The sequence below is a fragment of the Haliotis rufescens genome, unplaced genomic scaffold (assembly GCF_023055435.1).
Source record: "Haliotis rufescens isolate VD_foot unplaced genomic scaffold, xgHalRufe1.0.p SCAF_24, whole genome shotgun sequence".
Classification (NCBI taxonomy): Eukaryota; Metazoa; Mollusca; class Gastropoda; order Lepetellida; family Haliotidae; genus Haliotis; species Haliotis rufescens.
Window position 1 is genome coordinate 8,707,684 of NW_025963935.1, and position 27,309 is coordinate 8,734,992.

General features: G+C 38.8%; 1 pseudogene; it reads right to left on the bottom strand.

Annotated features, from left to right (window-relative positions):
* Nucleotides 1–1,016: 1,016 nt before the first annotated feature.
* Nucleotides 1,017–26,480, bottom strand: LOC124120441 (annotated as a pseudogene).
* Nucleotides 26,481–27,309: the final 829 nt, after the last annotated feature.

Consider the following 27,309-nt stretch of genomic DNA (forward strand, 5'->3'; position numbering starts at 1 on the left):
AGTATAACAAACTATATATTTCTAGGTTCCTTATGACTGGACGAGTAATTTGATATGCATATCGACACAATTTTGAATTTTGACCCCTGTTTGACCTTTGTTGACCCTTCCCCAAAATGCCCGGGATTTTCAACCGGGCAGCCCAAGTCAAAATTGTTCAGTATACATCAGGAAACTCAAAAACACTTTCAAACCTTTGTTTCCATGATTTGGTCACGGGACCTACAGGTTGGTCCTTGACTTAATTTGAGGTAATTCCCTTCCCTAAAGTGAAAATGATCACATTGTGTGATAACACAAGCCAAGGGAATGCTCGTACAAAACCTCATTCAGTTCCCCAGAGATTCACAGATCACTTCGGCAAAGAAGCAGAAATACAGATATGTGTGTGCATCTTCCAGGGTCTATCAGTGTTCAAAGAAGCACTTTCCTTGAGCAAAGATAAGATCAAGGACTTGAGATCTATGCTCAAATTTTTGCCTCAAGATGATAAGGCGTATATGCTTACGGTCTGTCAAAGTCAATAAACTATCTCTTTGCTCCAAGTGAAGTACAGTTTGTACTCAGGTTCAAGTGATCAATCTTAAATTTCACAAAGGTTAACGTTGATCATAGATATATTTGTGCTGAAAACAAGATGATTTGTTCTGTAGCAATTGGACACATGGTTTGAGCACATACCATTTTGATCTTAAACAATATCTGGATTAAATGCAAGTTATTGCTAAAGTTCATGTTATCGTGTGGCTGAAAAATTTGTATTTCTCATTACACTAGTTTCGTATTTTATCAAGGGAATGAGTTCTAAAAGTTTTTTTATGAAAAGGTTATCAGACTTCACTCTGATATGTTAGGAACATGAGTTAAGGAAATGTTGCAAATCCAAATGAGATGCTTGTCAACACACTCACTTATTTTCATGCATTATTATTTTATTTTAAATAATCTGTTTATGTTTTATGCTGTACATTTTACAGTTTCAGATAAAACTTTAAAAAAAACACATGAAAGTCTTGTTGCCATATTTATAGTGTTTTTAATCATAAACGGGGCAAAATGTTTTGCGTTCAAAACTGGACCATTCATAAAATATACATTTATTCGTGAATGTGAAGGGTGTTTATATCTTAGGGATAACAAACGAACACTTTTAGGTCTCACATCTTACCCTGATTAATCTTTAATATTAAAAAAAACGAATATTTACATTGATAATGTGACTTACCAAATGGGCAATGGAGTTTTCTATACAAATTTAGATAGAACACTTAAAGAATCTGATGGTCGAAATTTCTTCGTTTCAACAATTTAGACGCCATCTGGGGCATATTTTGTCACCATTGTGTCGTTTCTACTAAATAAAGCACACTTGGGACCAAGTTACATGTCACACAGTATGGGGTACTTTGATGGGAACACCCCAAACTTTCAAACTCGATTTCCCGCAAAGTAGGAAAAATTGAGTTGGAACAAAATAATTCTGAGGCAGCAATATGTCAATGCATTAAAGAAATTACAGATGGGTTGTCAGGACAACGATGATTGGTGACAGAAGCAAGCAGAGACAGAGCATGGATTGACATTAATGAAAATTAGATTTTGTCAAGTTCTTCCTCCGCCAGCTGGAGTCTCTCTTGACGTGACTTGCATTCCCTCCTCTTATAGGCCATGTCTGCATCTTCCTCGATGTGGTCCATGGTCTTTTCATCAGAAGCAATGTCCATCAGCTGGGTTCGCATATCCTCCACCTGTTCCTTGAACACGTGCAGCTGAATGATCATGGGGATGACGTCACAGAGACGCTGTGCAGCAATCTGAAACAAATGTACACGAGGATTGGTACACAGAGAGCAGTAGTTCTCTCTCCTTGACCACGCGAAAGAATTACATGAAAATATTCCACTTTCACTGAAGAAACACGAATACTTTCATTTTATATTTTGTTTGTTTGTGGTTTAACGCCGCACTCCAGCAGTATTCCAGCTATATGACCGCGGTCTGTAAATAATCGAGTCCGAACCAGACAATCCTTTGATTGACATCATGAGCATCGATCCTCGCAATTGGGATACGATGACAAGCACCAACCAACTCAGCGAGCCTTGACCACCTGATCCCGTTAGTCGCCTCTCACGACAGGTATAGTCGCCTTTTACGGCAAACATGGGTTGCTGAAGACCTATTCTACCCCGGATCTTCACGGGTCTTGAGCACATGGAAGAATTACATGAAAAGAATCCACTTTCACCGAAGACACATGAATACATACGTTTCATTTATTTATTCTAGAATGCAATGCAAATACTCACGGCAAACCCCAAAACTAGCACAGGGTACATTTTAGACCTTCCGAATTGGTTGCATCTTCAGATACGGGGTTCACACTATATCGGCGTTATCTTTTAATGAAAAGGCTTGGATGAAGCTGGTGTGAAAACATTGGCAGGGTTACGTTAGATACTAGCATTGACTCTTCAGTGTCGGTTTTGGTGATGTATGGCTATCCCCGAACATTGGTGATTTTAATCTCTTCTTGGTAGTATTCAAGAATCGTTAACGTGAGCGTAACATCTAGATTATTACTGATAAAATGAATTCAGCTATAATGTGACGGAATTATGTACAAGTCAAAACAATGTTAAATACTGGGTATTATGTAATGAATATAAGAGACAGAGACGACAGAGTCAGGTTTTTATGCTTATTGAAATTAGACGAGTTGCCTATTCAAACAACTGTGGGGCGGGCGAGGGTGTTGATGAATCTCAGGGTGCTTGTAAAGTTTGTTATCTTAATGAAGTGAAAATGTCATATATTTTTCGTTTGTCTGCCCTATCGATACTACAATAAGAAACAGGTATATACCAGTTTACTGCTATGACAATCCAACATTCTACTCCTACAAGAAACTGGTAGGCAACAATTCCTGTCATATTCTTATGTATTTAGCAAAATATGTCGAGGAATGTTTGACTATACCAGCGGTAGAAATTGACACTAGTCCTAAAGTTCTTGCCAAACTGCCCAATAGTTAAGATATCCTAAGAACTACCCGAAATTTGCCATTTTTAAAGGGTTTTGGTATATGTCATCATTTTAAGGACCTCTCAGAAATATGTAACTGTTTATGTATGAAATGCACAAAACAATTGAAATTGAGTGTTGATTGATAAGTTCTAAGCCTCAAATATTTTGTTGATGTCAGATAGGTATATCGACAAAAGCTTGAGTTAATCGATGAAATTCTTCTCAAAGATAAGCTGTTGTTTGGCAAATGAGGAAAAACTTGAAGAACGTAACGTCGACCTTCAGTGTCGCATTATCATGTCTTATAATGTCTCCAGTGTTATATGGGAGCTGTATCGGGTTTGAAGTCTATGCATGACATATGTTGAGAAAAACAATTGCCGGGCTGGTCAAATTGAAAAGACACATTCATCATGGAGTAAGATATAGCAATGTACCTGGTAATAGGATTTGAGACTCAGCAATGCCTTGCCGATACCGTTCACATCTTCATCCTTTACAGAGCCTGAAATGTAGAAACATTCTTATAAACATGTTATAAAAATCATATTGTGTAACTATGTACTCGGTAGATGCATATTCATTATCAGAAGGAGTAGCTTCAGCCTGTATATTGTTTCGAGGAACTATTTTAATTTTAATAAAGTTATAAACAACACCACATATAGTAACTAGGTTCAAATCGCAGGAGTCAAGCCGATATTACATTCTGATGTATTAGATGAGAAGTCCTTTTCGTGATCGTGACGCTATCAATACGCCAGTACCTATCTGAAGGCTAAATTTTGACGCTGCCTTATTTTTTCTCTCTGCTTCATTATCCTCTTCTTTCCTTCGTTTCTCCTCTTCTTTTCCTAGAACGGACAATAAACATTCGCAAAAGGACTACATTACATGTTCACTACTGAGAAATAAAGATTTTGATGGTTACCATGGTAACAGAGCCAACAAATTTAGAATTAACAAGAAACAGCGTTATCACCATCACCCGCCATTTGGAACATTAGAATTTTGTTTGTTCCTAAAGTAGTGAATATAAACTATAAAGAAAGAGTCCTATAAAGCCTTAAGAACGAATAGTCACAAGGGTCGCTGGAGTGTCATCAGAAAAAAAAAATAAATGTGAAAATTTTTCACACAAAAGGCCCCTTCTCTGGAAAAAAACTTTAAGTCTTAATAAGTATCAATTAGATAAGCTAACCTCAGTAGTTTCTTTGAAAATGTATCCCTATCGTAGACACTATACTCTTTACTAACATGGATCGAGGGCCTTAACTGTGTATTCTAAAACAATAAAAGCTTCAAGCTCCTCACATCGTCATCCCTTACTTACCATCTTACTTACATTGGAGATTTTACGTGCGCTTTCCGACTTATAGCGTATTTCGCACAAGCATCGTCACCCCGTTCGCGGAGCTCTCTTATACTATCGCTGCCACCAGACAAAGCTCCCCACTGTGATAGGTGGCTACAACCATGCTTGGAGTTGAACTCGCAGCCGACTTACCATTATGTTTACAAACAAGTTATGACTGCCGTGACGCCGAATACTCTTACCCCAGCTAAATTATTTTCTTTGTTTGTCAGTTTGAACTTGTATTTCAGTTCAACTATCATGTAATTGTATACATACAATTTTCGAAATCAGTCTTGACAAGTATCTCTTATATAAGCATGCCGTCTTTGGCGCCGCGATTCGCTGTGCAGAGTTGCGTCCCTTGGGCACGCCAGGAACCTATGATTGTGGGTTCGAATCCCGGTTCGCCCCGATTATGTTTCTAGGTTTGTCAGCACCATACCCGTGCTCGTGGGTTTCACTGAAGTGGTAAACGTCTGAGACCTGCATCACTTCGGGCTTTCCTCCCACATTAAGCTGACACGCCGTGATATAACTGGAATACTGTTAAAAGCGGCGTAAAACCCAACTCACTCACTCATTCATGTAATTTTAGTAGAAAATCTGTCACCATTCACGCAGTATGGACCAAGTTGAAATGCACGGAGCAAGGGTCATAACTCATTTAAGACCACTAATATAGTGTGTAAAATTTCATTTCTCTAACTTTAAATTGTTGTTAAGAAAATTTGTCTCCTTTGAGAATCGAGCGGATGGACGATCTCCGACGCTGGTTTCATTGTTGACTTTGTTCATTTGCTTGATTGATTATTCGAAAGCGAACTTCTGCGCAGCCAAATATACAAATGCATTTAGACAACGCTTATTTAGTGATTACTAACACAGTCCTTTTAGAAAATGAATATCTCCAAAGCGTATTATGGTATCAAATAAATCAATACTCGTCGGTGAAAGTATATATGATGTATGTCCAGTCATGCGAACACTATTCTAACCATGGAAATCAAGTGAGGTGAAATTGGGTTTGAAGTCGCGTCCAAGATAATTGCACTTATACTGAGTCAAATAAAAAACTTCACATTTCTAAAAGTAATCCCATATATGATATACAACGGACAAATGTGTCAGAGAAGGTAATTTTTAATCATTAATGTCAAAAGCAGCATTTTAATTAACGGTGGTAACCATAATTTGTTCCAAGTACCTACGGTATTCGGTAATAACATCAACAGTCTAAATCATAAGTCCAAAGCACGAGAATCTGATGGCACACAAGTTCAGTAGCGTGTATGGCCACCATGTGCGTTGACAACTGCCACACAACGCCTCCGCATGGACCTTGTGATGCTTGTGAACACATGATTGGGAAGACGACGCAATTGTTGCTGCAAAATGGTGCCAAGATCTTGCAAATTCTGTGGTTGGTTCTTGAGAGTGCGCAGACTTCTGCGAAGAGCATCCCAAACGTGTTCGATGGGATTAAGGTCGGGAGACCTTGACGGCCAGTCCATGACGTTGACTCCCGCATTCTGAAGGAAATTCCTTGTCAAAATTGATGTATGGGGTCTGGCATTGTCGTGTTGGAAGATCAAACCGGGTCCATGTGCTTCCATAAAAGGCAGAAGTTCTGGTGCCAGTACCTGGTCGCGGTAAGCAGCAGCGTTGAGGTTGCCAAAGCTGACAAGAAGCCTGGAACGTGCATTGCCACAGAAAGCAGAATCAGAATCGGCCCGCAGTATGGCCGTCGTGCTTGAAGGTGAGCAGTTCTCAGACGGTTTCGAACAGTTTGCGCACTCAGTCTCCCCCTAAACAGTTCATTTCTGGTTGATGTAGCCGTAAAAAATCGGTTACGGAGGTGACGTTAGACAATCTGACGATCCTCTGCATGTGACGTCACACGTGGTCGACCTGGCCGAGGGCGATCAGCGGTGGTACCATATTGCTGTAGACGCGTCTGTAAAACATACACACTCCGTCCTTGCGACTTCAGCTACGGACGTTCCCGTCTGCAACATGCCGATGGCACGTTCACGTTGCACATTTGAAAGGCGTGGCATGACAAATGGCAGTAAAGACTTTAGTTTTCTTGTGTTTTTCTCTTTTTGTTAATGACTGCTAAAAAGTATGGCTGAAAACACGTGCGGTGTTATTGCCACGTGACCAGTTGCACGTGAAAAAACACTTTTGCCACTAAGTGCTGAGCACATGATTTTGATCGATTCACCTGCACAAAAACGGGTGTTATCTGAAGACAATACTTGGCCATTACTGTTTAAATACACAATAAGGGCCCACAATGATAACTGGTCAAAATGTTAAAATTTTAGGATTGTGAAGTTTTTAATTTGGTTCAGTATATATAGCGACATGCATGCACGTGTGTGTGTGTATGTGTGCGTGTGTGTGTGTGGCTGCTTGTACTAGTCCGGACTGATTTCGAATAGTGCTAGCCCACTGAGATACCATGCCGAAGTTTAACATGAATACCCCCACTTAGACACATTATACCGACCCGACAAGTCATGTTTTAGCCCTTAATGCCCAGCGCCAGACATATACCATCGTTTACCGTCTTTTGGAATGACGCGGCCGGGGATCGAACCCCGGACCTTCCGCTCTCCGGGCGGACGCTCTACCTCTAGGCCACGGGGGCGGTCGAAAATCAAGTGTGTTTTTTCTGAAAATTGTAAAGTTGCATAACGACCAAAGAAAAACTCGACGAGCACTTATTCATAGAATACACGATTGAAGATGCATCTTGGAAGCAGCATAACCAGTTGCAAGCCAAGTGAATTCAGAAAACTTTTCGGAGATCAGTCAATGGAATGACGTCAGTATACTTGTACTGTAACAGGTACACTTAACACAGGCTTCTTGGCGTTTGTTTTTTTCTCGAAAAAAGTTTCGTTATAAACTGTAAAAGTCTCATTTAACTCGCCAATCGAGACTGTTCGTTTCGCAAAGCACCATTTTTATTACTTGACCAGCCTGTATTCCTTCCCATCAAACAGGAGTCTCGTAGATTTCAAGGGTAATTTGTTAAAGTTGATTTTGTATACAATCATATCCAAATGTATGATAAAGAACTTTCGTGACGCTCAATATTTTTTGAGACTTTTCTTTATATTGTTTTGAGAATTTGCAAACTCAGAACTACTTTTTAAGTCGCAACAACAAGGGGTGGTGATATATCTTCTATATATTCATAACTCTATTTGCTGTACGAGCCAGTTTGTAGATATGTCAAAACATGTCGGTCGTATAGTAGTCGAGTAAATAGTCGAGTCGGCACTAACAAGCCAAGTAAATTTAGAAATATTCTTATGGATACTGAGAGACCAGTCAATGGGATGATAACTGTATTCACTGACTCCACTTACGTAACTCGCTGCCATACGTTTGATCCTGGGAGTACACTAGATTCTCCATCTTGAAATACCTCTGTATTTCCTCTTTGCAGTCATTTTGAGTCGCTTTCCTTGTCTTCATGATAATTTCCTGAATGACGTAGAAAACAGAAATGTTCCAAGCATTACAATAATACATACATTGCACATGTAAGATGTCTACTAATGTCTATCTGATATTATAGCTAAAATGGATAGAATTATCATAAAAACGCCCGCATGTTATCAGAAATGAGCAGGCCACTTTAACCTGATAATGCCCTCATGTTGCTTGACAACCGGTAATTATCAAGCCCGTTGTTAGGTAACGTCATAGGGTAGGGAAAGTGACGTCACGTATTAGAGTGACGTCATTTGGTTTGTATCTTGACGTTTCCATATTTGTAAAAGTGGGTCAGTGACATTCTTGTTGATTGCAGTACATGTTTCAAAACCGATATTGTTGTTTCTTTTTATTTGATAACAAATTCCATCCATTTTAGCTTTAATAACGGTAACGCTCTTTTTCAGGGCATTATCATTTGCAGAAGCCCTCGGTCTTTTCAACTGCCCTCCTTCATCGGTCAGTTAATGGAAGACCTCGGGCTTCTGCAAATGATAATGCCCTGGAAAATTGTGTTACCCTTATATTATTACCTACGAGGGCAACCATATAGGGGTTCATAAAAATCATATGTGCCCTGGGTTATTTAAGAATTGACCTTCACTTTGTGTGAGTATGAACCTTCATAGAGTGAGGGCCAAACTGTATGAACGTCGGAGCTTGCGACGACGTTCATACAATGTTTGGCCCTCACTCTATGAAGGTTCATACTCCAATGAACTCACACAAAGTGAAAGTCAATTCTTATAATTTTTATATCACAATTTCTTACCTCAAAGGATGTAGGCCAAGATCTAAACACAATTTTATTTAGTACGTGTGACACTGACACTGACAGCCATACAACAACCAGCTATATTGCGGAGTAAAATAGTTCCTCAAAAAGAGAGGTGACATGGGCGTATGGATGCACAACTTGCTCTTCAGAAACATCTTAAGCAGCACGTGTGTTCAGATCATATCCTCATTATATGAGAAAGGTCTGTAAAGAACTACCTCAGTAAGTCAGTCACAATGACAGCGCGTCGTAATATATTTACATCAAGTACAAGACGTCAAAATGGCCGACACGATAAACGTGACGGGAGAGATTTCAGAAGTTGTTAATGAACGTGTGGCGGTTACATGTGTTAGTCATCATTGATCAACTGGCAGATCATTGAAAGGTGAATAAAGATCCGTCAAACAGACACTAAGGTAAATTCATAGATTGCTGGAGACGGTCATTGTCAGCCTAGACACGGATCGAGTCCACACTACGATAGTTTAGATGTGCATTTCATCGTTTGTTCATTAGGATAGGCCGCAGCGAGGATATTCGTGAACAATCATGCAGTCATGCTCTCTGATATTTCTCAATGTATACTGAAACGCTGAGACCAAGAATAAAGGTTCTAAATGATCAGAAAGAACGCTTATGTGTGTTTTCGTGCTAGGGAATTCCCAGGGGTTTCCCCAGGAATGTGGAAGTAGTCCGTCAGTGTTTACGTCATTTCAAGAACACGGTCTCGTGAAAAACGTATGAACGTCAAATTGTGTCGTTCATACACTTATGAACGTCAATTTCGCGGTCATGTGACTGCTCTCTCGTCCAATGGAAAAGCCGTATATCGTGTAAACTTCAAATTAAAAAATTATATCAATGTATACAACAATGTATTGTTTCCGTTATCAAGAGGGCATTGTTGACGTCATTCTAATCTTATTGTGACGTAAGGTCGGAATGACGTCACACTAAAACTGACATCATAGCTGAAGATTGTTGACGTCATACTCCAAATTCTGGATACAGTGTCACAGAAGTTAATGACGTATTGCTGTGAAACGTAATAGGAACATGTTCTCCTTATATTGAAGTACCCTGAGGTTGATGACGTCTCACCTCAGTAAAGCATGCAGATACAGGACCGGTGATGGTGCGTGGTAAATTAAGCTTAGAGGTATTGAGTGTGTTCAGAAATGGATGCTGTGTGGACAAGTCAGATATAGTTAATACTATTGACTTGCATTTTTCAATAATAGGTTGCACTGGTGCGTGTTTTTTTTAAAAGCTCGAGTCCTGTGAAGAGAAGGAATTAAAATGTGTTAAAGACCTTTGCTCTGTCTGCAAAATCAGGGAATTTCTCGAAACACTTTTCTGCTAGAATCTTCAGAATTTCTATCGTCTTGCTATGTACTTCGTCGAAGCAGCGAAGCGCAGGTGTTTCCAATTTCAAGACGTATTCCAGAGCATAACTTTCCACCAGTTCAAATTTGCCCAGAAAATTACAGAACTCTCGACCTCGGGACGCTTCCATTCTCTGTTGTAGTTCGGTCTTCAGTGTCAGATCCTTTGTGTCTAGCAGGAGAAAATACGTACATGTATGTGTCAGTCAATGTATTGTGAAGATAAGCACCTGAGGTCAGTTTAAAAGTCCCTAACAAACAATTCAGTATGTTAATCCTAATTTCAAAACAAATAAGCCATGGTTCGGTTCAGCTATTGCCACTCGTTGAGCTGTTATCATGGTTGATAACGAAAGACTACGATAAATGATTCCTTCTATTCTTTACGTGCTTTCCTTACATTCCAAAAACGTGAATTAGTAATATTATAATTAGTGAATTGTGAAATATCTCTAAAATTAAATTTTACAAACGAATAGCAAAAGCATTCCTGAATTGATCCCATGCATGTGACCGCCACCGTGGTCCAGTGGTAGAGCATCTGCCCGGAGAGCAGAAGGTCGTGGGTTCGATCCCGTCATACCATAAAGGCATTAAAAGATGGTACTTGCTGATGCCATGTCTGGCGCTCGGCATTAAGGGCCTGAGACAAGGAGTGGTCGGCTGGGAGTCAGTATACTGTGTCTGAGAGGGGTACGTATTTAAGTGAAACTGCGGCGCGCACGTACGCACACACACACACACACACGTACACACACGCGCGCTTTAGTTTAGATCATGTGTAGGCAAAGTTCATGAAGAAATATTGAACTGTTAATATTGAGTTATTGATTATTGTGGGGATTGATATTTCTTATATTTTACTTCCCCTCGTTCAGTTTCAATTGTTTACCATGCTCTCTGTGCTAAAATGCAATGTGTAATACAGTCTTGTGTAATATAGCACAAAGTCGCTAAAATGTAAATGCCTATAAAATATTCTTAAGTAGTTATGCAATCTACATGCCTGGTTGCTCTTGAGCAGCGGTATTATGCAACTCTGCGAAAGACCGGCGAGCAACACTGAATAAGGTGTTAATCTGTGGCGGAAACTTGGGGTCATCGCAACGTTGTCCATTCGTCAACGTGGTGGCAATGTGGATAAACTCGGTGACCATCTGTGACAGCATAACATCTCACAAAGTATTGCTTCCATGAAATTATTTTGGTGTTTCCTCTAAATAAGTTTATAGATTTGGGACCATGTGTAAACTTATAAGAGTATGAATACATGTATACAATGAATCGGCTTGTAAACGGAAACAATTTCGACAACATCCGTTCAAAGTTCATAAATGGCTTACAATTGTTATTTTGTTATTGCTTACCGCATCGTTATCATGGATTGATTGTTATTGGTTTATACTATCTTACCTGTTTTATCTGTTGAGTCATTTTAGTCAATGTTTAGTGCAACTAATTTTTTATACGGGACACTTTCTTAGTAAAGTACATATTTACGTACTTGTTTGGGTTGAGTCCCATCCGTGATTCGAACCCTCACTGCCACCAATGTGTAACATCATTACATTTGACCACTTTCTAAATGGCAATCGTGTGTTCATAGCTTTCAGCCATGGGAGTGCTGCCAATTTACACTTGTCAGAGGGGTACACAAAGTACGTGATCTTGAGTACCAGTTTTCGGACTTTCATTATTGTGGAAGCCTCGGTGGCTGGGTGGGTTAGATCGCTGACTTTGTGTGCTAGCGATTAGTTGCCTCACTCTGGCAGTATTGGTTCGAATCCCGGATGGGACTCAACCCAATAAAGTACAAGAATGTGAACTTTACAAAGAAAGTGTTATCCCAATATATAAAATTAGTTACATTTGACCACTTTCGTGTGTTCAATGTATATTTAATTCCTACAAGAAATTACATTGTCGTAGCCTCTCTACTAACTGACTTCGATTACCCACATGGGGATGAAGCCTTTATTACATTATATGCCCGTGAAATGAATATTTCTAAAGGGGTTATTTAAACCCAACTCAGTCACTTACCCGGAGAGCCATCTGCCGCTTCTCTGAGGCTGTCGCTGGCGGATCCTCGCCAAGTTCATGTAAGTCGCGCTCCGTCTCAAGAAGTTTGCTTCGCACATCCTCTTTCAGGCCCGGTAACAGTTTCTACAACATTGTTCACGATGAGCAGTGTTAAATAGAATCCCTGTTTGTAAGTACACCCTTCACTGTCATTTCACCAAGACCACAGAAACCATTACATGTACTTCGGTTTGGGAAAACATTGGTCTTCTAAAATAAACGCTCATATCAGATCTTTAAATAAAAGGACAAGTCTCCAGCTAACCTACTTCATTCATTTCTAGTTTCAAGTTTCAAACTAGTTTCAAACAGAAATCCCCATGCGTCTAGCTACCTTGACAAGAGAGTACTGTCACTTACGTTTAACCTTATCGTTCCCTTACAAAAAAAAAGTTCAGTACTTCGAAACTTGGCTCAAACTGCCTGAATGAAAGAATAATACGCACTTCCAGTTAATGCAAGCATTTCCGGTTTGAGGAAACACTTCCCAATGCTGTACAACTTGAAAGGAATGCCTCTAGCTGCCTTGATAATAGTTTTGTGCATTTTTATCACAGAATTTCATGACATTCTTCGCAGTTTGGTTGTATGCACTTATAATTTTATAGTTGTAAACATTGGTGCTAGCTCTCATAAACATGTCATACAACAGGTATTTGTTTCAGTACCTAAATAGTCAGAACTACTTCGAGAATGAAGGTCACTTGAAACTTCAACTTGAATGTCCTACTCTAGGATTAATATGTACAAAGTTGCTCTTGTTGAGTTATCGGACATAGAATATTTCTTTCAACACATTTATTTGAAGGTTAATTTGGCCTTCAATATTAATCACATGTTGTACAGTTACCAAGAGTTATTGTTTGTTTGTTGTTGACAGCCGTCTGTAAATAAACGAGTCTGGACCAGACAATCCAGTGATTGACATCATGATCAACGATCTACGCAGTTCGGATACTAGAAAGCTAGAGTAACTCTAACTTTTTTGTTATACAAACCTTGATGTGTTTCTTCAGCTCACGTGACAGTCTACCTGATAAGTTGGGGATTCCCCACTGAGATGGTCGCAAGGAGCTTGAACATAGGAATTTCTGTTGTTGTTTAACGCCGCACTCAGCAATATTCCATCTATTTGATGGCAGTCTGTAAATAATCGAGTCTGGACCAGGCAATCCAGTGATTGATATCATGAGCATCGATCCACGCAATGACATGCATCAACCAAGTCAGCAAGCCTGACCACCCGATACCGTTAGGCACCACTTACGACAAGCATAGTCGCCTTTTATGGCAAGCATGGGTTGCTGAAGACCTATTCTAACCCGGATAACATACATGTAACAATATCTCATTAAATTAGAGATGCATGTTTAAAAAGGTATAATAATTCCCGAACTAAACTTTATATGGCATCTTTCATATTTATCCCCATTTTGCAAGTTGGTTGGTTGTTGGTTTGTTGTTTAATGCCGCACTCAGCAATATTCCAGCTATATGACGGCGGTCTGTAAATAATCAATTCTGGACAAGACAATCCAGTGATTAATATCATGAATAGACCAGTCCAGTCCCGACCGATAAGCCCCGCCCACTACTGCCGTCCTCGTTTTAAGCGTTAGGGAGGACAACCACTGGCTATTCGCTATGTCGTCACAGCCGGCAAAAGTTGAATGCGCGGGCGATGTCGATAGTTGAGCGCAATCACACCCGGTCTGATACAGATATACTGGTCTGACGCCTTACCTGCAGATAATGATGCTTTCATAGATGTATGTACAACGTTGCATGCCTTTCAGTGCGGTGATAACACTACCTAAAATGTCTGTGACTTTTGAAGAAATCTTCTTCTACTTCTAGCGCCTGTTTCAAGGATTGGCCGTACGATATAGCCTCCTGGCCTGACACTTGACAATGATGTAGCCCTTGGACAGTGTGAACTCCATGTTGTTGAGGATCCTCACCACGCCCGACTCGGCTCCCTTGTCCAGCAAGTCCGGCTTTGTTAGAACTCCTGTGCAGATTCATTTTAATATTAAAATTCCATTAATAACATATGTACATGAAGGTATCAACACAAACGTAGGATCAATATCATTTAAATACATTTTCTGATTGCCCTTTTAAACATTTAACGAAAGTGATCAGCCTACCCAGAGTTCTGCCACCTTCGGCATCAAACTCCTTTGCCATTTTGAGTGCCTCACATGTGGCTATATCCACATTACACTGTAGAACAGCAAGGATGATAGTTTCCTGGCGTCCAATGTATCTATGGATCATATTTTTAATCTGAAAAAATGATAACTGATATATTAGTACTGCAGATCATAAATATGTAACAAAAACTATTTAATCATCAAAAATTGTTTTATATTGCTGAGAGGATGTAGATCATAGTTTAAAATACACCGGGTGTATTATGTATTGGGTAACTATGTTTTGAACATTCTCGATTCTGATTGGTCTATCAGTGGTTTAAAATGAGAATAATAACCTATAACAAAACATCTGATATGGCGTCTGCATAATGGATTACGTGATTGCCACATCCGATACCTTTCCATGTTTAAAATAACAATTTCAAAAAATCTTTTTCTCAATTTTATTTTAACAACAGTTTGGAATAAATTTGGTAAAATATAGTATTACGGAAACTTGAAAGACATGTTATGATAGTGATGACGTCTTACCCTCGCTTCAATATCAACAGGCTGACCCTCGACGGCGTTCCTGGCAATACCTGGCAGGTCTATGACGGTGAGGTCAGGGACATCTGATGACATCACTTCCAGAGTAATGAGTTCATCACTGATACCCTTCGCACTATCTGTCATTTCCTTCTGAGCTGAATGGAACATACCAATAGCACGTGTCAAGACAGCAGTCTACAGTCCTTAAAAATCAGATGCTTATTTTCATTGCATAAGTAAATATACACGTAGATAATAAGCGATGTGAAGTGAAATTAAATTCATTCTGTCTGAATTACTCTTATTACATTAAATCAATTTATTTAATTGTTTAACAAAATGTTGAAGTAATGTTCTCTCAAACCAACAAACATCGATATAATTAATTGTTTCAAACCTTTCCGCACGAGCTCTCCGACGCTCTCTCTGTTCAGAATGATTTCCTCATGGTACATGTCATGCATGTCCTTGTACATTATCTTTCCCTCCCACATGTCCTCATCCTCTGAATGCTTCATCCGCATCTCCAACGGGCACCTTGTCACTATACCTATAAACACGAATGTAGACTACGTGATTTCAGTTTGAATATTATCACATGTGGTTGATTACCTCAAATTTGTGTCTGTTCAATAGGACTAAAGTTACTGGATCAATATTTTTCAAAGGCAAAGTCGATCAATCATTCCAGGTCATTAACCCATAATATTGTGTGATCAACGTTCCTTATGTTGAAGACCGCCTCCGTGGTCTAGTGGTAGAGCATCCGACCGGAGAGCGGAAGGTCCGGGGTTCGATCGCCGAGCGCGTCATACCAAAAGACGGTAAAAGATGGTACTTGTTGTTACCCTGTCTGGCGCTCGACATTGAGGGGCTAAAACAAGGACTGGTCGGCTCGGAGTCTGAGTGGGGTATTCGTGTTAAACTGCGGCATGGTATCTCAGTGAGCTAGCACTATAAATCGACATCAGTCCGGCCTAGTACAAGCAGCCACACGTGCATGCATACATACATACATACACGTGCATGCACGTCGCTATATAAGTGCAATAATCTTGGACGCGACGTTAAACCCCATTTCACCTCACCTCCGTATTTTGAACGAATTGGTTGAAGGTTATTCTTGGAATTGGCTACATTCAGGCATGATCAAGGGAATTGGACTTTTGAAACTGCTCAATATGATTTCTATGACATTTGACTTGTGTTAAATATATCTGGAAGATGGCTTATAGACAGAATACCCACAAATAACTCTGTTCTCTGTCCAAGTTATCAACAAACCAGTCTCAGTCTCAGGTAATACCCATGTACATCTACCTTCCTTACATCATATTTAGCCTTCGTAGTCTAATTGTGTTGTTTTGCATAACACCTGCCTCTGAAACACAAGGGCGGTCGGGTAGCCTGGCCGAAGACCCGGGTTCGATTCCCGACATGGGTACAATGTGTGAAGCCAATTTCTCGTGTCCCCCGCCGTGATATTGCTGGAATATTGCTAAACGCGGCGTAAAACCATACTCACTCACTCTGAAACACAACTTACCCGTTCCTCTTGGCAGTTGAACGCCAGAGATTGCTTCAAGAACAGAGCTCTTGCCGGCACTCTGGTCCCCGATGACGGCGACGGCAGGGAGGTTGATGTCACTGTCCAGACCATACCCTCGGAGTCTGTCCACCAGGTCTATCAGAGGGCGCACCTCAGCGTCGAAGGACGAGGCTAAGGCTTTAGTTCTCTCCTCTGGCGACACTATAGTCTTTTGCTCTGTGAAAAGGATGACAATTTATCAGTGAGTAATTGGGGTTAACGCCACATTAAACAGTATTTTAAAGTATCATGTTTAATGGCATTGCTTCCGGATTAAAAAAAAAGTCTTTTGCAAAAATTGACTCTGAAAGAAATAAAAACAAGCTTGTAGCTACATTATTAACAAAGTACAATAGCTTCCAGTTTAAGCAAACCATTGCCGCCATAAACGGCGACTATGCTTGTCGTAAGAGGCGACTAACGGGATTGGGTGATCAGGCTCGCTGACTTGGTTGATGCATGTCATCGATCCCCATTGTGTGGATCGATGTTCATGATGTAAATCACTGGATTGTCTGGTCCAGACTCGATTATTTACAGACCGCCGTCATATAGCTTGAATTTTGCTGAGAGCGGCGTCAAACAACAAACAAACAAACAATAATTCGGACTTGAATAGAACCGAAATGTCCTCGCGTCGGAGTACGTAAAGTACGTTTTTCAAGATATGTTACGGAAACGAGGACTATCGCCATTTTAAGTCAAAGTCAAAGTTTTTGCTATGGAAACTCGAAAAATTAATATTAAAACTATAAAAGGGACTAGTTTACCTCAAGATCTATCTATGTGCAATGTTTCGTGAAGAAATATTGTACGCTTTTCAAGATCTGCTTTAGAAACGACAGCTTTCACGAACGCACGGACGAACGGACGGACGGACGGACGGTGTCAATTTAAATAATACCCCCTGCAAAATGCTTTCCGAGGGATAATGATACACGATGATTTATGGCTGAAAAGGACACACATGATAAGTTCAATTTAACTGCTATGAGGCATAATTAAACATCGGAATTCGGTTTTTTTAGCTGGCATGAGACATATAAAGAATTCGCTTCATATTCCTTAAGCTTCCAGACAAAATGTCACACTCAACTCTTAAACGTTACGACGGATGGACAACGGACAACTTAACAACGTACGCAAACTGGAACTTTCAGTTCAGGTGAGCTAAAATTAGAAGTCTTCAGAAAGTGTTCGGCGTTCAGAAAATTGAAATAAGAATTAGACACGATATTGTACTGATGATTATAACATGTTCACTGACAAACAATTTGAATGGCTTTGAAATCCTGCTGAATAAGGAAATATTTTCAAATGAATTAGAAAAATGTTTGAAAGCTCACACTAGAAATATCTTAAGGTGAAGTTTGTTTTCACGTATGGTCTAAGGGAGGTAACTAGGAGTAGATTAGTTTGTTCAGTGGAGGGTTAGTATAATACAAGTAGAGATTGCTGCGGAGCATCAATTGTTCCCCGCCATAAATGTCATATGCAGAGAAAGGAAGTGTAAGCTATGGGAGGAGAGGATTGGTTTCAAGTACAAATTGGTTGTCATTGTCCCCCGGCGCGCGAAAGTATTCACGACCGTCCGTACGTACGTCTGTAGGTCCGTACGTCCCACCTGTTTGTTGCCGCGATATCTCAAGAACTAAACACTGGATTGTTTTCATATTTAGAACTATGGTGTATATACAGACTCCGCAGACCCCAGACGGTTTTGGTGACCTTGACCTCATTTTCAAGGTCACAGCAGGCAAATCTGCTTTTGGAGTTGGAAAACGGTGTTGCCGCGATATCTCAAGAACTAATCACAGGATTAGCTTCATATTTGGAACTGTGATGTATATACAGACACCGCAGACACCAGTCGGTTTTGGGGACCTTGACCTCATTTTCAAGGTCACAGCCGGCAAATCTGCTTTTGGAGATGGAAAATGGTGTTGCCGCGATATCTCAAGAACCAAACACTGGATTGTTTTCATATTTGGTACTATGGTGTATATACAGACACCGCAGACACCAGACGGTTTTGGTGACCTTGACCTCATTTTCAAGGTCACAGCAGGCAAATCTGCTTTTGGAGTTGGAAAACGGTGTTGCCGCGATGTCTCAAGAACTAATCGCAGGATTAGCTTCATATTTGGAACTATGATGTATATACAGACACCGCAGACACCAGTCGGTATTGGTGACCTTGACCCAGTTTTCAAGGTCACAGCAGGCAAACCTGCTTTTGGAGTTGGAAAACGGTGTTGCCGCGATATCTCAAGAACTAAACACTGGATTGTCTTCATATTTGGAACTATGGTGTATATACAGACTCCGCAGACCCCAGACGGTTTTGGTGACCTTGACCTCATTTTCAAGGTCACAGCAGGCAAATCTGCTTTTGGAGTTGGAAAACGGTGTTGCCGCAATATCTCAAGAACTAAACACTGGATTGTTTTCATATTTGGTACTATGGTGTATATACAGGTGGGGGACATTTCGTCACTTTGTGACAAATAATTGTTAATGTAGTTGTCTTTGGAAAGCAACAATTTATTTAAATGGTCAGTACAAGGAAAATCAATACCACTGTTGACAGATACACATGCATGTATCTATGTACACAAAATTGGAAAGTTCAAACGTTATACACAGTCACTCACTGCGAAAGCCATAGGTGCTTACCATAGATTAAAACATCAGTTTTTCATGATGATATCCTGGTAAAGTTAGCAATAATTAAATCCTCATAGAACCAATAATGTAATACAATTATGAATTTTGGGGTCTATATTGCGAAATGTTATAACATATTGATACACTTCTTCCAGAAAAACTTCAGTTTTGTAAACTATTTCTAGTAGTAGGCAAGAAAACACATAACTGGGCCTATTATGCAGAACTTGGTATATAACCACAATTAGTACCAATAATAAAGACAAATTGATCACAAGTCCTATATAGATAACACAACAAATGATGTGGCAGAAAATATCAACATTTCTGTTGGCTGGGAAAACAAACTTTTGAACTAGTGAACACAAATAAATGTAATGAATCCACTGTAAATAAACTCAAGTCCAAATGTCAAAATATGTTCAAGCATTCATTAAGGGATTCCCATATATCCAATACACTGTCTGGCGCTCGGCATTAAGGGGCTAAAACAAGGACTGGTCGGCTCGGAGTCAGTATACTGTGTCTGAGTGGGGTATTCATGTTAAACTGCGGCATGGTATCTCAGTGAGCTAGCACTATAAATCGGCATCAGTCCGGACTAGTACAAGCAGCCACACACACACACACACACACACACGTGCATGCACGTCGCTATATAAGTGCAATAATCTTGGACGCGACGTTAAACCCAATTTCACCTCACCACCTCACCCATATATCCAACAGCAAGTTAAGAACATACATGTTGGCCAAGTCGTCGGTAAATAATGAGAATTATCTTACATATTTTAAAAACGAAGCTCATAGGTCACATTTCTCAAAACATCGTTTTAGTAATCACCAACTAAAACTTAAAACTGACAGATACACAAAAACACTGTGAAGCATGTTGTGTCTTAGAAGGTGAGCAACACTGTGCACTTGTATAAAAATACAACCAAGAAAGAGAATCACCTCAACAAATAATCCTCAATCATGATAATTTGGCACACTCTACTGAAAGGAACAATTCTTACTAATTTTTACCAACAGTTATCCAGGAACAATTTCGAAGATATGTTATCATATCTACAAGTATAAACAAATTCTTTGTATGTATAGAATTACTACAGTTTGGCTCAATTCTCAAATTGTTTCCATGTCATTGTAATACAAAAAATTAAATTCAACTGTTATAATGTACCTCCATATATTTTTTAGTTTGTAATACTGTAATATTGCCACTGTTTCTTCATGGACTTTGAATATCTCATCTAATGAATCTTTGTTGTATGATAGTTGGTTGTAGTTGTATAATAGTTGGTTGTAGTTGTATGATAGTTGTTGTAGTTGTATGATAGTTTGTTGTAGTTGTATGATATTTGGTTGTAGTTGTATGATGGTTGGTTGTAGTTGTATGATAGTTGGTTGTAGTTGTATGATAGTTTGTTGTAGTTGTATGATAGTTGTTGTAGTTGTATGATAGTTGGTTGTAGTTGTATGATAGTTTGTTGTAGTTGTATGATAGTTTGTTGTAGTTGTATGATGGTTGGTTGTAGTTGTATGATAGTTTGTTGTAGTTGTATGATAGTTTGTTGTAGTTGTATGATAGTTGGTTCTAGTTGTATGATAGTTGGTTGTAGTTGTATGATGGTTGGTTGTAGTTGTATGATAGTTGGTTGTAGTTGTATGATAGTTTGTTGTAGTTGTATGATAGTTGTTGTAGTTGTATGATATTTGGTTGTAGTTGTATGGTAGTTGTTGTAGTTGTATGGTGGTTGGTTGTAGTTGTATGATAGTTTGTTGTAGTTGTATGATAGTTGGTTGTAGTTGTATGATAGTTGTTGTAGTTGTATGATAGTTGTTGTAGTTGTATGATAGTTTGTTGTAGTTGTATGATAGTTTGTTGTAGTTGTATGATAGTTGGTTGTAGTTGTATGATAGTTGTTGTAGTTGTATGATAGTTGTTGTAGTTGTATGATAGTTTGTTGTAGTTGTATGATAGTTGGTTGTAGTTGTATGATAGTTGGTTGTAGTTGTATGATAGTTGGTTGTAGTTATATGATATTTGGTTGTAGTTGTATGATAGTTGGTTGTAGTTGTATGATAGTTGTTGTAGTTGTATGGTGGTTGGTTGTAGTTGTATGATAGTTTGTTGTAGTTGTATGATAGTTGGTTGTAGTTGTATGATAGTTGTTGTAGTTGTATGATAGTTGTTGTAGTTGTATGATAGTTTGTTGTAGTTGTATGATAGTTGTTGTAGTTGTATGATAGTTGTTGTAGTTGTATGATAGTTTGTTGTAGTTGTATGATAGTTGGTTGTAGTTGTTTGATAGTTGGTTGTAGTTGTATGATAGTTGGTTGTAGTTGTATGATATTTGGTTGTAGTTGTATGATAGTTGGTTGTAGTTGTATGATAGTTGGTTGTAGTTGTATGATAGTTGGTTGTAGCTGTATGATAGTTGTTGTAGTTGTATGATAGTTGGTTGTAGTTGTATGATGGTTGGTTGTAGTTGTATGATAGTTGGTTGTAGTTGTATGATAGTTGGTTGTAGTTGTATGATAGTTGGTTGTAGTTGTATGATAGTTGGTTGTAGTTGTATGATAGTTGGTTGTAGTTGTATGATAGTTTGTTGTAGTTGTATGATAGTTGGTTGTAGTTGTATGATATTTGGTTGTAGTTTTATGATAGTTGGTTGTAGTTGTATGATAGTTGGTTGTAGTTGTATGATAGTTTGTTGTAGTTGTATGATAGTTGGTTGTAGTTGTATGATAGTTTGTTGTAGTTGTATGATAGTTTGTTGTAGTTGTATGATAGTTGTTGTAGTTGTATGATATTTGGTTGTAGTTGTATGATAGTCGGTTGTAGTTGTATGATAGTTGGTTGTAGTTGTATGATAGTTTGTTGTAGTTGTATGATAGTTTGTTGTAGTTGTATGATAGTTTGTTGTAGTTGTATGATAGTTGTTGTAGTTGTATGATAGTTGGTTGTAGTTGTATGATAGTTGGTTGTAGTTGTATGATATTTGGTTGTAGTTGTATGATAGTTGGTTGTAGTTGTATGATATTTGGTTGTAATTGTATGATAGTTGGTTGTAGTTGTATGATAGTTGTTGTAGTTGTATGATAGTTTGTTGTAGTTGTATGATAGTTGTTGTAGTTGTATGATAGTTGGTTGTAGTTGTATGATAGTTTGTTGTAGTTGTATGATAGTTGGTTGTAGTTGTATGATAGTTTGTTGTAGTTGTATGATAGTTTGTTGTAGTTGTATGATAGTTGTTGTAGTTGTATGATAGTTGGTTGTAGTTGTATGATAGTTGTTGTAGTTGTATGATAGTTGTTGTAGTTGTATGATAGTTGGTTGTAGTTGTATGATGGTTGGTTGTAGTTGTATGATAGTTGGTTGTAGTTGTATGATAGTTTGTTGTAGTTGTATGATAGTTGTTGTAGTTGTATGATATTTGGTTGTAGTTGTATGATAGTTGTTGTAGTTGTATGGTGGTTGGTTGTAGTTGTATGATAGTTTGTTGTAGTTGTATGATAGTTGGTTGTAGTTGTATGATAGTTGTTGTAGTTGTATGATAGTTGTTGTAGTTGTATGATAGTTGGTTGTAGTTGTATGATAGTTGGTTGTAGTTGTATGATAGTTGGTTGTAGTTGTATGATAGTTTGTTGTAGTTGTATGGTAGTTGGTTGTAGTTGTATGATATTTGGTTGTAGTTGTATGATAGTTGGTTGTAGTTGTATGATAGTTGGTTGTAGTTGTATGATAGTTGGTTGTAGTTGTATGATAGTTGGTTGTAGTTGTATGATAGTTTGTTGTAGTTGTATGATAGTTTGTTGTAGTTGTATGATAGTTGTTGTAGTTGTATGATATTTGGTTGTAGTTGTATGATAGTTGGTTGTAGTTGTATGATAGTTGGTTGTAGTTGTATGATAGTTTGTTGTAGTTGTATGATAGTTTGTTGTAGTTGTATGATAGTTTGTTGTAGTTGTATGATAGTTGTTGTAGTTGTATGATAGTTGGTTGTAGTTGTATGATAGTTGGTTGTAGTTGTATGATATTTGGTTGTAGTTGTATGATAGTTGGTTGTAGTTGTATGATATTTGGTTGTAATTGTATGATAGTTGGTTGTAGTTGTATGATAGTTGTTGTAGTTGTATGATAGTTTGTTGTAGTTGTATGATAGTTGTTGTAGTTGTATGATAGTTGGTTGTAGTTGTATGATAGTTTGTTGTAGTTGTATGATAGTTGGTTGTAGTTGTATGATAGTTTGTTGTAGTTGTATGATAGTTTGTTGTAGTTGTATGATAGTTGTTGTAGTTGTATGATAGTTGGTTGTAGTTGTATGATAGTTGTTGTAGTTGTATGATAGTTTGTTGTAGTTGTATGATAGTTGTTGTAGTTGTATGATAGTTGTTGTAGTTGTATGATAGTTGGTTGTAGTTGTATGATATTTTGTTGTAGTTGTATGATAGTTGGTTGTAGTTGTATGATAGTTGGTTGTAGTTGTATGATAGTTGGTTGTAGTTGTATGATAGTTGTGTGTAGTTGTATGATAGTTTGTTGTAGTTGTATGATAGTTGGTTGTAATTGTATGATAGTTGTTGTAGTTGTATGATAATTGTTGTAGTTGTATGATAGTTGTTGTAGTTGTATGATAGTTTGTTGTAGTTGTATGATATTTGGTTGTAGTTGTATGATAAATGGTTGTAGTTGTATGATAGTTGGTTGTAGTTGTATGATAGTTGTGTGTAGTTGTATGATAGTTTGTTGTAGTTGTATGATAGTTGGTTGTAATTGTATGATAGTTGTTGTAGTTGTATGATAGTTTGTTGTAGTTGTATGATAGTTGTTGTAGTTGTATGATAGTTGTTGTAGTTGTATGATAGTTGGTTGTAGTTGTATGATATTTGGTTGTAGTTGTATGATAGTTGGTTGTAGTTGTATGATAGTTGGTTGTAGTTGTATGATAGTTGTGTGTAGTTGTATGATAGTTTGTTGTAGTTGTATGATAGTTGGTTGTAATTGTATGATAGTTGTTGTAGTTGTATGATAGTTTGTTGTAGTTGTATGATAGTTGTTGTAGTTGTATGATAGTTGTTGTAGTTGTATGATAGTTTGTTGTAGTTGTATGATATTTGGTTGTAGTTGTATGATAGTTGGTTGTAGTTGTATGATAGTTGGTTGTAGTTGTATGATAGTTGGTTGTAGTTGTATGATAGTTGGTTGTAGTTGTATGATAGTTGGTTGTAGTTGTATGATAGTTGGTTGTAGTTGTATGATAGTTGGTTGTAGTTGGATACGGAGCACGGTTGGCACAATCGCCTAAGGCGCTGCCATTTGCTATGGAGAGTTGTGTCCCTTGAGCACACCAGAAACCCATGACAGTGTGTTCGAATCCCGGTTCGCCCCGATTACGTTCAAGGCACCCGTGCTGGTGGGTTTCAGCAAGGTGATGAACGTCTAAGACCTGGATCACTTCGGGTTTTCCTCCCACACCAAGCTGACACGCTGTGATATACTAGTAACTGGAACACTATTCAAAGCGGCGTTAAAACCAACTCACTCACTCACTCATAACTCTTGTGTACGGTTCCGTTTGGTTAACTGGGTTTGTGTTGTGATTACTTCTGGTTTAGATTTGAAGTATGTTTAAAAGATTGTTGCCATGTTGAACCCAAACATTTTGTTTTTTTAGGAAAACATGCTAACTACAGGCCAGCCTGTTGACTTCATTTTTATCCAGAATAAAAAAACATATACGGTTTTATAATCTCTGCTGGAAGTTAAAAAAACTGTCAAAGCAATAAATCATGCAGAACCGTAAACCGCCGCATAAAACGGTATGAATCATACATTACATACAGTGAACTACTTGAAACAATACTGTGCTCAACTATGCACAGCAAACACCATACATATAATTATGAAGACAACTAATTTCAAAGTTGTAATATCAAACCCGTTGTTTTACATGTTTTGTTTATTGAACAAAGTCATCGTAAAGAAGCCTGGTATTTAATCCTGTTGAACAATATTTAAAGTTGCAATAGCAGTGTCAAGGGAGAAAAATTGCGTGCGCTTCACATTCTTGATCTGAATTCCTCACTGGAACCTGTCTCGCGGGCTGCGACCGCCTCCGTGGTCTAGTGGTGGAGCGTCCGCCCGGAGAGCGGAAGGTCCGGGGTTCGATCCCCGGCCGCGTCATACCAAAATACGTTAAAAGATGGTACTTGTTCTTACCCTGTCTGGCGCTCGGCATTAAGGGGATAAAACAAGGACAGGTCGGCTCGGAGTCATCAGTATACTGTGTCTGAGTGGGGTATCCATGTTAAACTGCGGCATGATATCTCAGTGTGTTAGCACTATAAATCGGCATCAGTCCGGACTAGTACAAGCAGCCACACACACACGTGCATGCACGTCGCTATATAAGTGCAATAATCTTGGACGCGACGTTAAACTCCATTTCACCTCATCTCACCTCTCGCGGGCAGCCTGAATAACATACGATACATTGCAAAGGTATTGCACAACACAGCTATTCGGGTTAGGAAGATAATCACTCACTCTCCAAACCCGCGGCAGCTTACAGCTTGAATAAGATACGAAGAACCGCATTGCAAAGTCAGTGCGTGACGATGCTAAGCTACATGTACGCCCATATAACGTAGTCACTCACTCTGACTCACTCAACATAATCTGATAACATCAACATATTGATAATAAATAATTGATATAGACCGTGTATTGTCACATTCGATGCTTGAGTGTTAGATTCGTGTGGGCGATTCCTAGAATCATGAAGCCATATTCCAGGAAATGAATTTACGTCACACACAACCTTTCACCGTGCAGACAAAACAGCTGCATATGTAGGTTATCTGGACGTAAAGATTTAGTAGACAGTGATCAAGTGCAGTGCAGTGAAGACCCGACTGCAATCTACACGTGTACGTAGACGGTTCAATGTCACCACCCTGCGGGCGGTAATAAAACGATAACAGGTGTTGACGCTCCTTCAAGTCATGTTACTCACATGTTAAAAAACATAATCTGCTTTATAAACCTTAAAACATATATGGCTTATATGTTCAGTATAGCACTGACATACGCAAGGGTTATATTATGTGAATTAGGAATTAACTGGATCAACAAAACAAAAACACACAATGGCTTTGTCTGATTTCAAATGCATCGATTCTACCTATCCTTACTTGTATTATCAGGCGAGGGTGTCGTCGGAATAGAATAGCGGTTTTTCTTCTTGTGTCTCCCCATCGTATCTGTCTAAGATTCCTCAGGCTGGGTCCTCCTCCGTCTTAACAGCACGATTGACGAAGCTTGCACCTGACAGCTTTGAGCTGGCTCTTAGCGATCGCTGTTTTGTATTTGTATTCGTCAGTGGAAAACCCGTCACTTTCAGTTCTTGGAAAACGCGTCCTAGTTTCGGTTTCCAGAAAAGGAGAACAGTATTCAACATGGCTGACCCCATGAGTTGTGTATATCATTATTAGTATCCAAATATGATTTCTTGAATTCCACAATTCACTTTTCGCCAATTAGACATGACCTATTAAAGCTTTTTTTAAGCTTAGGCTTATCGAGAGTTTGTTTGTTTGTTACTGTTTAATGCCGCATTCAGCAATATTCAAGCTATATGGCGGGGGTCTGTATATAATGTCTCGACCAGGCAATCGAGTGAGTGATATAATGAGCATCGATCCACGTAATTGGGATTCGGTGACATGCATCGACCAAGTCAGCGAGCCTGACCACCCGATCCCGTTAATCACCTCTCACGACAAGCATTGTCACCTTTTACGGCAAGTATGGGTTGCTGACCTATTAGCTGTTATAACATTTGACAAGTTATTTGTTATGAATCATATCTTGGTGTTATGGTTGTGCACTTTTGATCGACCAGACACCCCCCCCCCCCCCCCCCCCCCCTACACACACACACACACACACACACACACACACACACACACACACATCCACACCCCTTTTGAAAACCAAATGTAGAATGTTGTAGGCAGTAAAATTATCTGTGAGAGGATGTTTGATATTTTCCACCGCTCCCTTTTAAAATGCTGGATCCACACTTGCTGAGGTTGATATGTGTTACCATGGTCGTGCTTTAGTTGAAAATGTACACTGCATCAATGTATGTATAATTTATGATATGTAAACAGCCAGTGGAATCCTTAGCTCTATCTTTATGGTTAACATT